Raw genomic sequence first — 14,927 nt, 5'->3', positions numbered from 1 at the left:
TGTTACTCTTTCTCTCCATCTCCCGTTTCCCATCTCCTAGCTTTCTCTCCCTCTCTCTCTCTCTCTCACACACACACAGACATAAGGATGGCCAGAAGGTTGTTCTGCATGGCTACTTTCTCCATACATTTTCAGCTTTGCTTTTAGGTGTCCTTGGTGTTTCTGGTTAGGTATTCCCTGGTAACTCTTGTGACCACTGCCTGTTCAGATCTGACCCTGATGATTCTCATCCCTGGCCAGGTCATTTCTTGGCTTCCTAGTAGAGTAGAGGGTGACGTCTTCATTTCTGACATGCACAGACGTTTTATAAACTTGTCACCTTCCCTGGAACTACTTGGGAGTCAAGAAGATTCAGTAGCTCAGTTACCAAGACTGAGGATGCACAAGAAATAGATAAAAAGACCCAATATTCTATTATTTCCAGGAAAACTGAAGAGCGATTGGTATAGGAACAGGGTGAGATAGGTGCTTTTGGTCAGGGGCTGCAGGCATATATGTTCTGCGAGGACAAGTGTCAGTTGGCTGAAGCTGCTGTAACAAAATACCATAAACTGTGTGGCTTCAACAACAGCCATTTATTTCTCCCAGTTCTAGAGACTGGGAAGCACATTTGGTTCCTGGTGAGGGCTCTCTTCCTAGCTTGCAGATGGGCACTTTCTTGCTGTGTCCTCTTGTGGTGGAGAAAGACACAGCTCTAGCCTTTTCCTCTTCTTGGGCACTAATCCTATCATAGGGCTTCCACCCTCATGGCCTCATTTGACCCTATTCCCAAAGGCCACACCTCTTAGTAGCCTCACAGTGAAGTTACAGCTGCAACGTAAATTTTTGGGACCACAAACATTCAGTCCATAAACACAAGAAAAATAGACCTGCTCTTTTTACATCCCAACTTGGAGTCCCAGCTCTGCCACTTACTAGCAAGAAACATTAATCCTCCAAACCTCAATTTCTCCCTCTATAAAATGGGACTCCAAGAATTTATGTTGGAGGTCTTTGTGATGTATAAATGCTCAGGACATGTCACTTCCTATCTATCTATCTCCTTCCCTTAGAAGCTAGATCACACTTCTGTTCATCATTTGCTTTTGAGTAATAAGATATACTTTGCCAGGTTAGGCTTATCAGTAAAGTTTGCATTAAACTGGAAGAGTTTTGAGGCCAAGTGTGTGGATAAAAAAAAACAACAACAAGATCTTCCCAGTGAAGCTAATTAGAAAAGAGGGCAGCGAGCCCATTTCCTCTGTAAATGCAGTCTCTCAGTATCCACTCAGTATCCTCTTAAGTCTTACCAGTGATTTCATAAATTTAAGAAATCAGTGATTAGAAAATTTGAGTGCAGTTTCCCCACCACCGCCCCCCCGGCCCCACTACTAACAAGTTGGGTGTGAATGAAAACTGGGCTTTGTAAATGCCAGGAACAGTCCATGATGACTATGTGATGTCCTTAGTAAAGATTTGTCTGTTGAACATATATTTACTTAGAACCTCCATGTGTTGCATTTTAATGTGGAGGCTGGACAGTCACAATTTCAATGGTGAGTAACATAGGGTGCCGTGGCTTCATTCATGCTGTTCTCTCTGCCTTGAATATCCTTCCTCCTGACCCCCTTGTCTGCCTAGAAAACTGCTATTCATTCAAAATTGTTTATACATCATATTCTGTCTGATGCCTTCCTCATTCCTCCTAAGTATAATTACTCCCTCCTCTGGGTTCTCATGGTGTTTGCTCATAGTTTCATTTTAACATTTATCACACAGGTCTCTAGGCTTTTGTACAGCAGGGACTGTACCTTAATAATTATAATTTTGAGACCTTGTATGAGTCTCAATAAACATAGTGCTCAGTGAATGAATGAGTGAAAGAATGACAAATCTCTGTCCTAGAGAACTCAGGTTCTGGTAGGGAAAGAGCATTTATATTTCATATAGATTCTACAACAAAAATAAATGGCAAGTTTTATTATGCACATTTTACAGATGGGAAAACTGAGTCTTGCAGAGGTTAAAAAACTTGCTAAGGTCACACAATGAGTAATTAGAGGATTGGGGATTAAAACTGAAGCCATTATTCTTCCCACTTCTCCATGGACACAATTAACTGTGATAAACTGATCTGAGGATTCTGGGAGCCATGTGACCTAAGAAGAAATCCACATTCTGCAGAATTGAGAGTGTCATAAGAAGGTTGTAGGTTCTTCCAGGACTGGGATAGATGGAGGAGGCTCAGAATGGAAATTAAGGAGGTGATGGCCTCTCACTGATCAGAAAATTGAGACTCAAATGGGACTTGGGATTACCTGAAGCAAGGCCATCCACCTCCTGAGGCCAGCTCTGCCAAATTCATCCCCCCCTTCCCCCAGGGGTGAGGGCAGCCTGAGAGACCTGAGAAGGAAGGAGAGATCATATTAAATCCAGAATATCTATTTGGTAGAGTGGAAATGCCCTGATGTTTGATCCCATTTACTTGAGTAAGACTTTATATCCAGGCATCGCAGGTTTTAAATTACATGTCAGAGGCAGTTTTGCTCTCTGGATGTGACAGGTGGGGTTGTCCTTCAGGCAAGCCAATATGAGCTTAGTGCTCAGCCTCTCCCCGTCTCCACGAAGGGAGGCTTCTTGGTTTCATTCATTCAGTAAACCTTTGCTGAGCATCTCAGCATGGCCAGGCCCTATAGTAAGGGTTGGGCATATAGACAGGAATAAGACCTCTTGGTCTTAAGAGGCTCTTAACATGATCATACTAACGGCTACTATTAATATGTTGATTCCTTCAACATGTATTTGTGGTGTGCTTCCTCTGTGCAAGGCACTGGATCAGGCACTTGGGATCTATCAGGGAACAGGATAGACAAAAAGCCCTGCCCTGTAGCAGCTTATATCCTAACGGGGAGAGAGAGAGACAATAAATAATAAACATGATAAATAAGTTAGATTAAGAATGTGATAAATGCTAATGAAAATGGGAAATAAATAAAAGGACAGGGTTGTAGAAATTGGAGTGCTGAGAGTGAGAGAGGGTTGCAATTGTGAATAATAGGGTGGTAGGATGACACCTTGTAGCTGATGGCATTAGATGAAAAATGTGAAGGGGGCAGAATGAACCACAGTGATATCTGGGGAAAGTGAAGCAGAGGGAATAGCTCTCACAAAAGAGCTTGGATGGAGTGTGCCTGGTGTGTGTTGAGACACAGCAAGGAGCTCCCTGTGGCTAGAGCAGAGTGAGTGAAGGAGAGAGTAAGAAAGGAGATTAAGAGGAAATGGGGGTGGGCACAGCCTGTGAGGCTCTGTGCACCACTTCCAGGCTGTGGCTTTGATTCTGGGTGAAATGGGGAACTGTATAGAGACATAGATGTGCTCTTCCTTACAAGGGGAGAGCTTCACTCTCAAATTCCTCCACAGATTGGGGCAGAGAGACCAGGAAAGAGGCTGTTGTATACTCCAGGTGAGAGACGACAGTGACTAGGTTAGCTTGGAGCTGTGGAGGTGGTGAGAGGTGGTCAGACTGGGGACTGCAGGCATCATGCTGTGCAATTGATCTCAAAAATGCATTTCTTCTAACTGAAATTTTGTAGTCTTTGATGTTGGTCATTGAATTCTTAATATAACCCCAGGAGATAATATTTTTCTTTGTTACTGATGAGGAAACTGAGGCTTAGTTTCAGGCCACTTGCCCAACCAAGGTCATGCTACTAATCAATTGTAGAGCTGGATCTCAAACTCAGTGTCCTTCTGGGATGAACAGTACCATTGGTGCCATTGGTTGACCAGCCTGCGTTGTACTGTATCAACTGCTAAGCTGTGTTGGGACAGAATTTTGGGGGCAGAGGCAGGATTTTTCTGGTAGTGACAGTGCATTTGAAATCTGGAGGGTTAAAGAAGCACATCCCATTAGTGTGGGTGGGTGAGCATGAGTACTCGATTCCAAAGGAAGCCCAGGCTCTACATCAGAGTTAAGGAGAGTTGGAATCAGAACCAGAGAGTGACAGAGGCAGGAAAGGAAACCAAGGTGTGTCGATGCCTCCAGAATATTCTGGTCTTCATAGCCCAGCCTCTTCCCCGTCTGTCCTCAAAAACCTTCCAGGGCTACATTGGTGAGTCTGACGCACAGAGTTAGACATCTTATTTTAAATTATCTTCTATATAATCCCATTGGGAGGTCAGCAAAATAGTTTTTGCAGGTTTGGGAAGATTTCCCAGAAGGAAGGGTGTTTTCCAAAGCCCACTGTATGCAACAGGCAGTTAATAGGAACCCAGTGGGACTCTGAGGGCCCCTGAGCGCCCTAGCCCAGAGCAGGTAAGTAATAAAAGGTAAAATAAATGTCCTGTCCACATCTCCGTGCCTTTCTCAGCTTTGGCTATTTGTTTCCATGGAAGGGAACTTTTTGTTTTGATCTTACTTCTGAACACGAGGAATTGAGCGGAGCAAGGATGGAGCAACCCAGAAGGCTTTCGTGGCCAGTCCTATTTATAGAATTTTCAAGGTAAAAGGACACTAAATTACAGTTCTCAGCTGATGCATTAATCTCTCCTAGCAATCCTGACATATAGCCTCTTCTTGCATGCTTTCAGTGATAGAGAACTTCTTAGACTACTGATCGTGAAGAGACAGTTTACAGTTAAAAGCAAATAGGCTTTGGAATTAGATATGGGAAAAAATCCTACTGCCATTCAATACCTGAATCTCTTAATTTTTTAGCAAGTTCCTTGATTTTTGGAGCCTTAAATCTCCCATCTGTGAAACAGAAATGGCTTCCCTTTCTAGTAGGTGGTTGTGAGGATCAAGCCAGGCAGGATAGTTTTATGGTCAAAAAGCCTGAGCTGAAGGCAGACTGCCTGAGTTCAAATCTCTCTTCTGCTCAAAACCTGAGTATTTCTGAGCGATTTACCTAAACTCTCTTAGGTCTCATGTTGTTTAACTCTAAAATGAAAGTCAGAATACGGTATTACCAAATTCATAAGCAGGCTGGGCTGCTGCCAGTTAATACATCACCTGGATGTGCATTAGCAAAAGGTTTTCCTTCCTCTGGGTGGACACAGCTCCACACCTGCACTCATGATTTGTCAAGAAGCATGCCTCTCAGCCAAGTGGACCCTTTCTGCAGAACATGCCTGCATAACAGTTCACAGTGACCCTGCCCATGGTGTTAATTCCTGTGAGCCACCCAGAACATTGATTCCTGTAATAAACATTCAACATTAGTAGTTATAATCATGTAAAAGTAAAGTATCATCTCCTAAGACAGTCCATTTTATTGTTGGAGAGCTTGGACTATTTTGTCCTATATTGTGAGACGAAATCCATTTTCTAACCAGCAGATTTCCAGATTTCCACACCATACTCTGTGGCTTCATAGATGAAGTCTAAGCTCTCTTCTGCAACATCACCAGCGGCACTGTTCTTCTTGTTCTTGTAGAAAATTGTTGTTAAAAGGTCCCCAATTCTCCACCTCTCTCTGTGGCCTTGGCCATTGGACTTTGCATCTCCTTTGGTCAAGAGTTAGAATCCACTTTCTCATCTCTTGAATCTGGGTTGGCGTTGTGACTTAGCCTTTTGTGCTTCCATTCTTTCTTGGAACTTTGCCACCACCATGTGAACAAGCCCAGGCTAGTCTCCCGGGTGATGGTGGACCCATGAGCCACATATCTCCATTGCTTCATTGATAGCCAGGCAGATGCCAGACATGTGAGTGAAAGCATTCCAGACCAGCTGTTCCCCCAAATGACTCACTAGATGACCACAGATACAACAGCAAGGCCAGCTGAGATTAGCCAAGCCTGGCTCACAGACTTGTGAATGAAAATCAATGCTTACTGTTGCATGCCTCTGAAGTTTGGGGGTTATTTGTTATGCTGAAATGTTGGGGCACTAGATAACTGATACAGGTCTGGACTTATTGGTGGTTGTGTCCAAACTATGTCCTTACTGCAGATGGAATTCAATCTAGTCCCTGTGATTAATATTTTCCTTTCTCTATGTCCCGCTGCCCACCTAGCTCTGCCCTATCCCTGCAGCTAAAGTGATTATTTGCTCCCCACAATTCTTTCCCTGCCACCTCCTGGATGAGACAGTGGGGGAAAGACATGTTCTAGAGAAACACAGCACTGGCCCTGGGGCTTTCTGTCGGCTGGTCTCAATTTCAAAGGACATCTTGATTCTGGCACCACCACACACAGTGCTGGGCTTAATGACATCTCAGTGCTCCCACTGGAAAAACCCTGGTTTTTCCAAGGGTATATAACTTAGCTATTATGACTCAGTCTAGGGTAAAACTGGGTGAACAAGCCTTCCTGCCTGAAGGTGATTTTGATTTATAAATTATGAAATAAATCATCCTGAGCTTTTATGTTTTTGGGGGGTTGGTTTGTGTTTTTCTCTTTTGCTCCAAACTTCCACTGTAGCTTTCTGGCCTTGGGATTATTTTTCACTTGGCTGTCTTCTCACCCGAACTGTATTTGTTTTGTAAAATGACAAATCACCCCTGTATGCTCCAGGCCAGAACCTGTGCTGGAAGAGCATATGAGCACAGAAGAAGTCAGAAGTAAAGCAACAGAGGTTGGCTTCACTTCAACAGTGGAGCTCAGGGTTCAGCAGGTAGAAGAAAAGGAAGAATTCTCAAGCCATGTAGGTATGAGGACCGGGTTTGAATACACACTTGCCTGATGCTTAAGTCCCTGCTGTAGTTGATGTATTTTTCTTATTATGCCTGGGTATTGGTTTCCTCATTTAAAAAATCCCTCTAGAGTTGTGAAGACCAAACGTCTTAAACCTGCAGTTCCCAACCTGTGGGTCAGACACTTCTCCATGGCTATGGGTTTATTGTTTGGCGGTCTACAGTTGTCTGTAGAATAGATAGATCTGATGTCTCACAAATTCATATGTTCATTTTTAAAAAAATATATAAAGAATCACCAATGCACATGTGAAATGCTTATGTAATTAATAGGCATAATTTCCTTTAAAGCATCTCCACCTTCATCATAGATTGTAGCCATTAAATACCTTAACAATTAGTGAGTATTAAGTACATCACATCTATCATGGAGGAGGAGATTGGTTACATTTTATTCTAGATTATGTGTGAAGGAGTCTCTGCACATGAAACCTTCAGGAAGCAATGTTCAGATATGAAAAGAGTAAGGGTGCCTGAACATTTGGGCATGGGGAATGTATGTAGGACAAAGTATTTTCCTCTTGGGGATATTGACCAGGTTTGTGGATAGGAATTAAGGTGGGTGCAAAGGCTGCAAGCCTAGGAAAGCACTACCAATATAGTCAATGGCAGGATCCTGATTGACTGGGAACCACAGCCTCCAACCATAATTATGGTGACAGCTATCCACGTTAAGGAAGACAAGTTATCAGTCCAAAACAGGACACAGAACTGGGAGAAGGTGACAGTCTAGCTACTCATTGGAAATTGCCTGTACTGAAGGAGGGACACAGTTCCCAGAGGGCTATGGTTTAAGCAGACATCTCTGCAGAATGTGCATCCTCAGCCAGCCTGCTGTCACCTCACTCATCAACACCTTGAACCTCCCTCTCCACATCCTTCCATGATCCCAGCAAGTCATCAGCATGCTGATCTCTCACACCCGCTGCTTCCTAGTCTCCGGGGATCCTTTCGTCACCCAATGTCAGCCATCCACCATTATGGCCCTGCTGTTTCCTGAAGCAGAAATTTAAAATTTTAACACCTCACTTCCCAACCACAACCTCCAGTCATTTCCGTTCTCATTCACATTCTTTTCTCAGAGCCTTCTAATCTTTGACCTTCCACTTTCTTCCTATCCATCAACCTCATCTTGCCTTTCTCTCCTTTTCAAGCCTAACCCCCATGACCCTTCGCTTTGATCTCTCTTGCCAATATTTTTAATTTCCTATCCTCATTCTCTTCCTAGCTCATCAGCTTATCAAGACCTCCACCTGGGATCACCCATCATTCTGCCCTTTCGAATTCTGAGCTGACATCACCTCTGGGTATATCAATGAACCACACAGACTCAGCCAACAGAAAACCATGGAGAAGAGATCTTGTTATCACTACTGAAATTTTGATTTTAAATGGAAAGTTTGTTTTGAGCCAAGAAAAAGCTGGTGAGAGAGAAGCAAATGAACCAAGTATTTGTTTATGTACTTCACATTACAAGGCTGGTTAAATGATTTTATTCATTAGTAATTAGTCTATTCAACAGCACTGTGAAGTAGGTATTATTGCTCTCATTGTTTATATTAATCAGAGTGACACTAGGAATACTGCTAATAATGGTAACTTGCATTTCTTGGGCATTTTCCAGGTGCTAGGATCTGTGAACACCAATGTAAATTTCACTCAGATTTGATTTTCAAGTACAGATGAGGAAATTAATGCTCAGTAAGTCCATGTGACTTGCTATTGTCAGACAGCCTGGGCTTGGTCAGCTGATTGAAAAAACAGTGGGCTTTGCATAATGCTATGCTGCTATAGGTCATGGGGCTCAGATTGTAGAAGAAATATGAAATATTTACAAATGTGAACCTGAAAGAGCCAGTTCTTCAAGATGAATCCCAAGAGCCTGAGCCGAAATTTAAAATAGTCAAGCAGTCATTTGCTAATTAGAGGTCACACATATCTTTTAGTTCCCAGATAACTCATTCCTCCGGTTTAACCCTGGGACCTTCAGAACTCCCAAATGTCTAATTTGGGAACCAACCAATCATAGCTCACCTGCCTTGGCCAATCAGGGATCAGCTATATCAACCAATCAGAACTAAGCAAGTTTGAATGCTTCATTTGCATAAATGAAGCTGATTGGGAACCTGGGTATGAATTTTCTCTATAAAAGCAAAACTCTCCCTTTGTTCTCTGAAAGGCACCTTTCTTTTACATTGAAGGTTGTATCTTCCCAGTTCGTAACCAATTCTCTGGAATAAAGTCTCTTTCCTCAAAATTTCTTTTTAGAGAACTTTTGTTCACATGTGCCCAGGGTAACAAAGCTAGGAAGTAGTAAGCTTGGGAGTTAACCCAGATTGGTTTAGTCTCATATTGCTTATGTGGTCAGATTCACCAAATTGTCTATTGTTTCTTCAGATTTTCCTTTTGCTTTTACCAAAGTTACACTGTAGTAAAGTAACTGCTTCCCTTTCTCTCAGAGTAAACTTTTATACGGCCCCGATATTTATTGGTGCTTCCAACACATCCTATTATATTCTGCAAATCACTATTTGGTGGATATTTATGAATTCTCTACAAATGGCTTGTATGTGAAGACCTCAGTCATGACCTCAGCCTGGTGGGCACCAGTTCCACTTTCTCAGAGCAGCGGATTCAGGGGCCAGCGTGGCCTCTGTTTGCATCTGAGGGTGGGTGGCCTTGAGACAGATACCTGGGGTGACAGTGACTGCTGTGGTTTCAGTCCATTTCTTGGAATATATCCTGCCTTCTCCAACCAGTGGACTCCTTGTCCTTCCCTAACAACCCTGTCTCTAATATTTGTGTGACTCTGGGTCATAGTTCCTTCCGTTTCATGTATCATGAATGCTGTTTCTTGACTCTTTGCATGTAAAAACTCACTCAAAACCTGGCTCAAATGTTACATATATTTTCTGGGTTTTTATAGTCCTTTGACTAACTCTTCACCTTTCTTCATGTGGGCACAGTTTTTTTGAAGCATACAGTTAGTTGAGGAGTGTTTGTGTCAGTCTCTCAACTTCAAATCTGCTACTAGCTATGCAATACTGAGAAGGCCACTTAATCCTTCCATGCTTATGTTTCTGTGTTGATAATTTTGGAGATGATATTTACTTAATGGCTAAGAATGTTATGCAGCAATGTTGGTTGTGAAAGTGCTTGGCAGATTAGAAGGTGTGGTAGTCACTGTTGGGTGGCTGATCCAACCTTTATTCCCAATTCTTTCCTCCCTGGCTTCCTTTTACCCTATAGGCTAGAAATGCTAAATACTCACTCTCCAGATTCCTTTGCAGCTAAGGCTGGCTATGGAACCTAGGAAGAACCAAAGGAGCACACACGGAAGTCCTCTGGGAGGCTCTGCACAGTTCTTGAAGTGAAAGCAGTTATATGACAGCAATGCAACAAGTTAACACAAAAACAATGATCTCTAGCCTTTTTGTCATGTGAGATAACTAACGTCTTTATCATGTAGGCCACTATTATTTGTGTATTCCATTACTTGTAGTTAAAAGCATTCCTGAGAGTGTAGATTCCCAATAAGTGTTTACTGAATATGAACCTGTATTGCATTGTGAGTCTTGGGGGCAAAATTCAATAAAATTATCAATCATCTCTGCTCTCCACAGTTTTTGGTGTTTGTGTCAGTTTCTCAATGTCAAATCTCTGGTACTAGCCAGAGTACCAAATCTCTGGTATTGAGATGGGCATTTAATCCTTCCATGCCTCTGGATTGTTACACAGTTGGGCTCAAAACATGTTGAGTGGAATTATATTCTCTTTCTTCTTCCCAGTTACAAAACCTGAGTACATCTAACCAATCTCCCTCCTTCTAGTCTTTGCTCCAATCTATCTTTTGTACAGACACCAGACTGATGACAACATTTTCTTTTCTCTAAATTCTTCAATAATTCCCCATGGGTTTCACATTAAAGTAAAAAACACATGTATAAGGTAATCAAGTTTCTCAACAACTTAATTCTGATCTACATTTTCAACCTCACCTCGCATCGCATCTTTACCTCCTCAGTGCCACACACGCTTGTTTTTTTTTAATTGTCCTTTCTTTAAGCAGGCATATTCCCACATTTTTCCCCCCAACTTAGAATACCTCTGCCTCTTCTCTATTCATCCCAACTACTTCCTTTAAGGTAGAATGAAGCTCTACGATCATATCTATTCATCCTGACCAGCGGGAACACAGGCTTGCTTTAAAAGGGTAAGATGGATAGGAGAGACATTAAAAGAGAAAATCAATGGGATGTGGAGGCTGATAATTGAGCCAAAACGAGAATTCAGCCTGATGAAATAGAAAGGGCCAGTGAATCAGAAAGGGGCCAGTGAATAAGTTCATACATTTGCAAGAATTTTTAAAAGGCTACCACTAAATCTACTCACTCATTCCAGCAGGAATAAATCACCAATCACCACCATGGACTTATATCTTGCAAAGCTATGGAATCAGAAGCTTTTTGTTTTTTGGAAATACACATCTCAGATTACTAAACTGTAACTGTTGTGCTGAGTTTCCACCTGGCCAGAGCCCTTCCTCCCACATGGCTCCAGAAAAACATGATGAAGAACCATATCATCCCTAATTGAAAAGTTGTTCTTGCACCTGCGAGTTGTAAACTTTCTGCTTCAATGGGGGCCATGTGCCCGTTTATGTGAGGGCTGCTAGAAATACACAGGCACACAGGGCCAGCCCTTGGCTCCTGCAGTGTGTTGGTTGTTTACTGTCATTGCTCAGAGGGGTGTGAGTGAACATATGCACATTTTTGCTTCTTTCTTTCTTTGGGGAAAGGAAGTGAAGGCACCTGAGCACATAAAACTGCAGTCCAAGTTCACATACAGAGAGCGAGGGAAAGTTCACCTAAAGCAATTCATGTCTTTTGTGGTCAGAAATTCATTTGGAAGGGAAAATTTCAGGAACATCAAACTGCCAAGCAATTGCTCTTCTGTCCAAAAAATGTGTGAAAATGGCATTAAGTGTGTTAACAATGGGAAATGGAAAGCACCAATACTTAATAAACAACTGTGTGCAAGGTGCTTTGCATACTTTCTGCTATGGTTTGAATATCTGTCTCCTCCAAAATTCATGTTGAAATTTAATCCCCAATGTGGCAGTATTGAGAAGTGGGACCTTTAAGAGGTGATTGGAACATGAGGGCTCTGCCCATATAAGTGGGTTAATCCATTAATGGATTAACAGGTTATCATGGAAGGGAAAGACACACTTGAGCTCATATGCTCAGCCCCCTCACCATGTGATGCCTAGGGCCACCTTGGGACTCTTCAGAAGAGTCCCCACCAGCAAGGAGGTCCTCACTGGATGTGGCCCGTCAACTTTACACCTTTCAGCCTTTAGGACTATAAGAAATTTGTTTTCTTATGAATTACCCCATTTTAGATATTCCATTATAAGCAACAGAAAATGGACTAAGGCACTTTAACTGAGAAAGTTTGTGATAAGCTTATCTTTGTGATAAACTGAGAGGAGAGGAAAGCATTATACTTCCCATTTCATAGATTTAAAAAGCGAGGCACTGTGAGCTGAAGTCTTACCTGGAGCAAGCTGGTAGAGAATGGTGAAGCTGGCTTTCATACCCATGACAGGCAGATGCCCCAGTCACTTTCAGTCACCCAACTGGTAGACATTGAGGGCCCATAATGTGCCAGGCACCAATCTACAACACATCCAGAAACATATGAGACTGATCACAATGTGTATAACCTTAGGAAATCAAAGACAACCTGTACAAGTATTTGGCATTTGACTGTGCGGTTCTTTAGGCAGAGATCATGGTCCAGAGGGGTTAATTAACTTTCCCAAGGTCACAGAGCTAGTAAGCAACAGCATTTGAACTCTAGTTTATTCTGGCTTCAACTCCATGCCCCTTTATTGGATGCAGGACTCAACCTGCCTGCTCCTCAGCCAGTAGACTTGTGTCTCATTTCTGTACCACACAGCCCTTTCCCTCAAGGCTCTCCCAAGTCTAAGCTATATTTTCCCATGTTTCAGCCCTTCACTGCCTACTGGGTGGTTATTAACTGATTCAATAAATTACTCTGTGCCAAGGTTTTAATGGGTACCTTAATGTCATGTGGAGCCCAGATAGCATATTTGCATTTTAACAGCGGCTTTTAATTCAGACCCATTCACCGTAGCTTAATTCAACAAATGCAATCAGGGTAGCTGTGTACAAGGCACTTTGCTTTGTGCTATGGGGATGTAAAATAGAAAAGGCTCGGAGTTTCCCTTCAAAGAAACCCCAGGCTTTAGGGCAGGGGTGGGAGGGAATGTAATAAGAAACCTGAATACACAGAAAAATAATGCCAAGTAAAATTTTAGAAGCATGTTTTAGGAGCACAAGGAGGATACATTTTGGCTTAACCCAAATAAATGACTAAAGGATTTGGATTAAAAAAATAAGGGCCCTTGTCTCATAACCCATGAAAAAAGAAACCAAAATCCAAGTTCAAAAGCATAAGACAGGAGTAATCTAGCCTCACAGAACATGTGTCAATGGGACCTAGGGACCAGAGGTTCCCAGCGAACTACCATCAAGAACACTACAACGGCCTCCTAATTGGTTTTTGGCCTTCAGCCTTGACTCTTCTGATCTATTTGCTCCTCTGGAGCGACCTTAGAGAAACTCAGTTCTGATCATTATCCTTCTGTTTAAAACCCTGCAGTTACTTTCTGTTTTTGTTAGAATAACACTGAACCCTCTGGACAAATGTGAAGTGGTTGCACAAGTAAGTAACTAAAGCTTCAGTGTGGGGTTCTGTTCTGGCTCATCCATGCACAGTTACATGACACCTAGAATATTGTGTCCATCGTGGGTCCTGTGCTGTAAGAGGGATAGAGACAATCTGAGTACATGCAGAAGATTCTGCTAGGATGTTGAAAGTGCTTAATTTAACTGGTGTCATAGGAGGAGAGATAAACAACCAGTAGATGTTTGAATGAGAAGACTAAGAGATGGGACAGTGTGAGGGAGTGCAAAGACTGAAGGGTTAAATTAGGCCTTCAATTAGGCCTGAAAGAAGAAGGGAGAGTCTTGTCCTTGCTCATCTTAGAAAGAAGTACCAAGGTCAAATGATAAAGGTTAGAGAGAGTAAGACTGTGGCTTCATCCAAGAATGTCCCAGAGATCAGAGCTGCTCCAATATGTGCAGAGAAGAGTATTTTGAGACAGCAGTTGAGGGTTCTTTTTCTGATACCCCAGACTCACCTTGCACAACCAGACTTGCTTTCCTACTGCTATTGCGAATGTGGCCTAGAACCAAGGACACAACTGAGATCCTGAATGGATCTGAACTTCCAGAAGAGCCAGCAGTCTTGAAAAACAAGACTTTTATTATTGTTGTTGTTTTAAGAAATAAAGTTTAAAAAAAAATTCTGAACGCTTAGCTTTGAATATCAACAAGAAAGTCTTTCTCATGGAATTTATGCCAGAATCAATAGTTTGGGAAGAAAACATGATGGCATAAGAGCTAATCTTACCATAGTTCATTAATACATTTATTCAGGAAATATTTACAGAGCACTTACTATTTGCTAGGCTTTATTCTAGACACTTGGAAAATAGAAATAAATAAAGATTCTTACCCTCATGGAACTAGCAACTGGTAGGGTGGACAGACAGCAAAAAATAAACTTAAATCCTAAGTTAATAATGTGCTGTTTAGAAGCTGAGAAGATCTATGGGGAAAATGCAGTTGAGTGAAAGGATCAGGAATACTGCCTGGAAGGGAGTTGCAAGTTAAGAAATGGTGGTCAGCGTGGCATTCATTGTGAAGCTGAGATCTGAGCCACAGCTTGAAGATGTGGGGGTCAGTTGTTTGGATAATTGAAGGAGGAGTGTTTCAGGTGGAGGAAATAGCTGGTAGAAAGGCTGAAATGCAAGAGTGTGGTCAGCACGTTTGTATTAAAGAGGAGCGAGGAGGCCCCTGTGGCTGGAAGGAGCAAGTGAGGAGGAGAGCGAAGGAGATGAGGTCAGAGAGGTAAGCAGGGGCCAGGGGAGGTTTATTAAGGGCCTTATAGGTTAGCAAAAGGACTTGGCTCTTTCTCTGAGGGACATGGGGAACTACTGGAGGGTTTAGATCTGAGGAGTGATGTAATCTAACTTAGGCTTTAATAGTGTCACTCTGGCTGCAGTTGAGCATAAACTGTAAGAGACAGAGAATAACTGTGGGGAAGCCAGTTAGGTACAATTGCAATAAACCAAGCAAGAGATGGGCTGGGCATGGTGGCTCA

The 14,927-nt window shown here is 42.4% G+C and overlaps 2 long non-coding RNA genes across 3 annotated transcripts in view; one reads left to right on the top strand and one right to left on the bottom strand.

The window, feature by feature from the left end:
- Positions 1-14,927, bottom strand: part of LOC134733594 (uncharacterized) — a 154,479-nt gene that overhangs the window by 32,825 nt on the left and 106,727 nt on the right. For both annotated transcript variants that reach the window (XR_010117223.1, XR_010117224.1), the window contains exons 2-3: positions 12,231-12,352; positions 2,298-2,382 (exon numbers count right to left, since the gene is read on the bottom strand). This is a non-coding gene — a long non-coding RNA (uncharacterized lncRNA). The remainder of the gene's footprint in view (positions 1-2,297; positions 2,383-12,230; positions 12,353-14,927) is intronic.
- LOC134733597 (uncharacterized) lies at positions 6,525-10,280 on the top strand. Its single transcript, XR_010117227.1, has 2 exons — positions 6,525-6,626; positions 7,900-10,280. It is a non-coding gene; the product is annotated as an uncharacterized lncRNA (long non-coding RNA).

Source organism: Symphalangus syndactylus, chromosome 18, assembly GCF_028878055.3.
Source record: "Symphalangus syndactylus isolate Jambi chromosome 18, NHGRI_mSymSyn1-v2.1_pri, whole genome shotgun sequence".
NCBI lineage: Eukaryota > Metazoa > Chordata > Mammalia > Primates > Hylobatidae > Symphalangus > Symphalangus syndactylus.
This window is presented reverse-complemented; position numbering and strand designations above follow the sequence as displayed.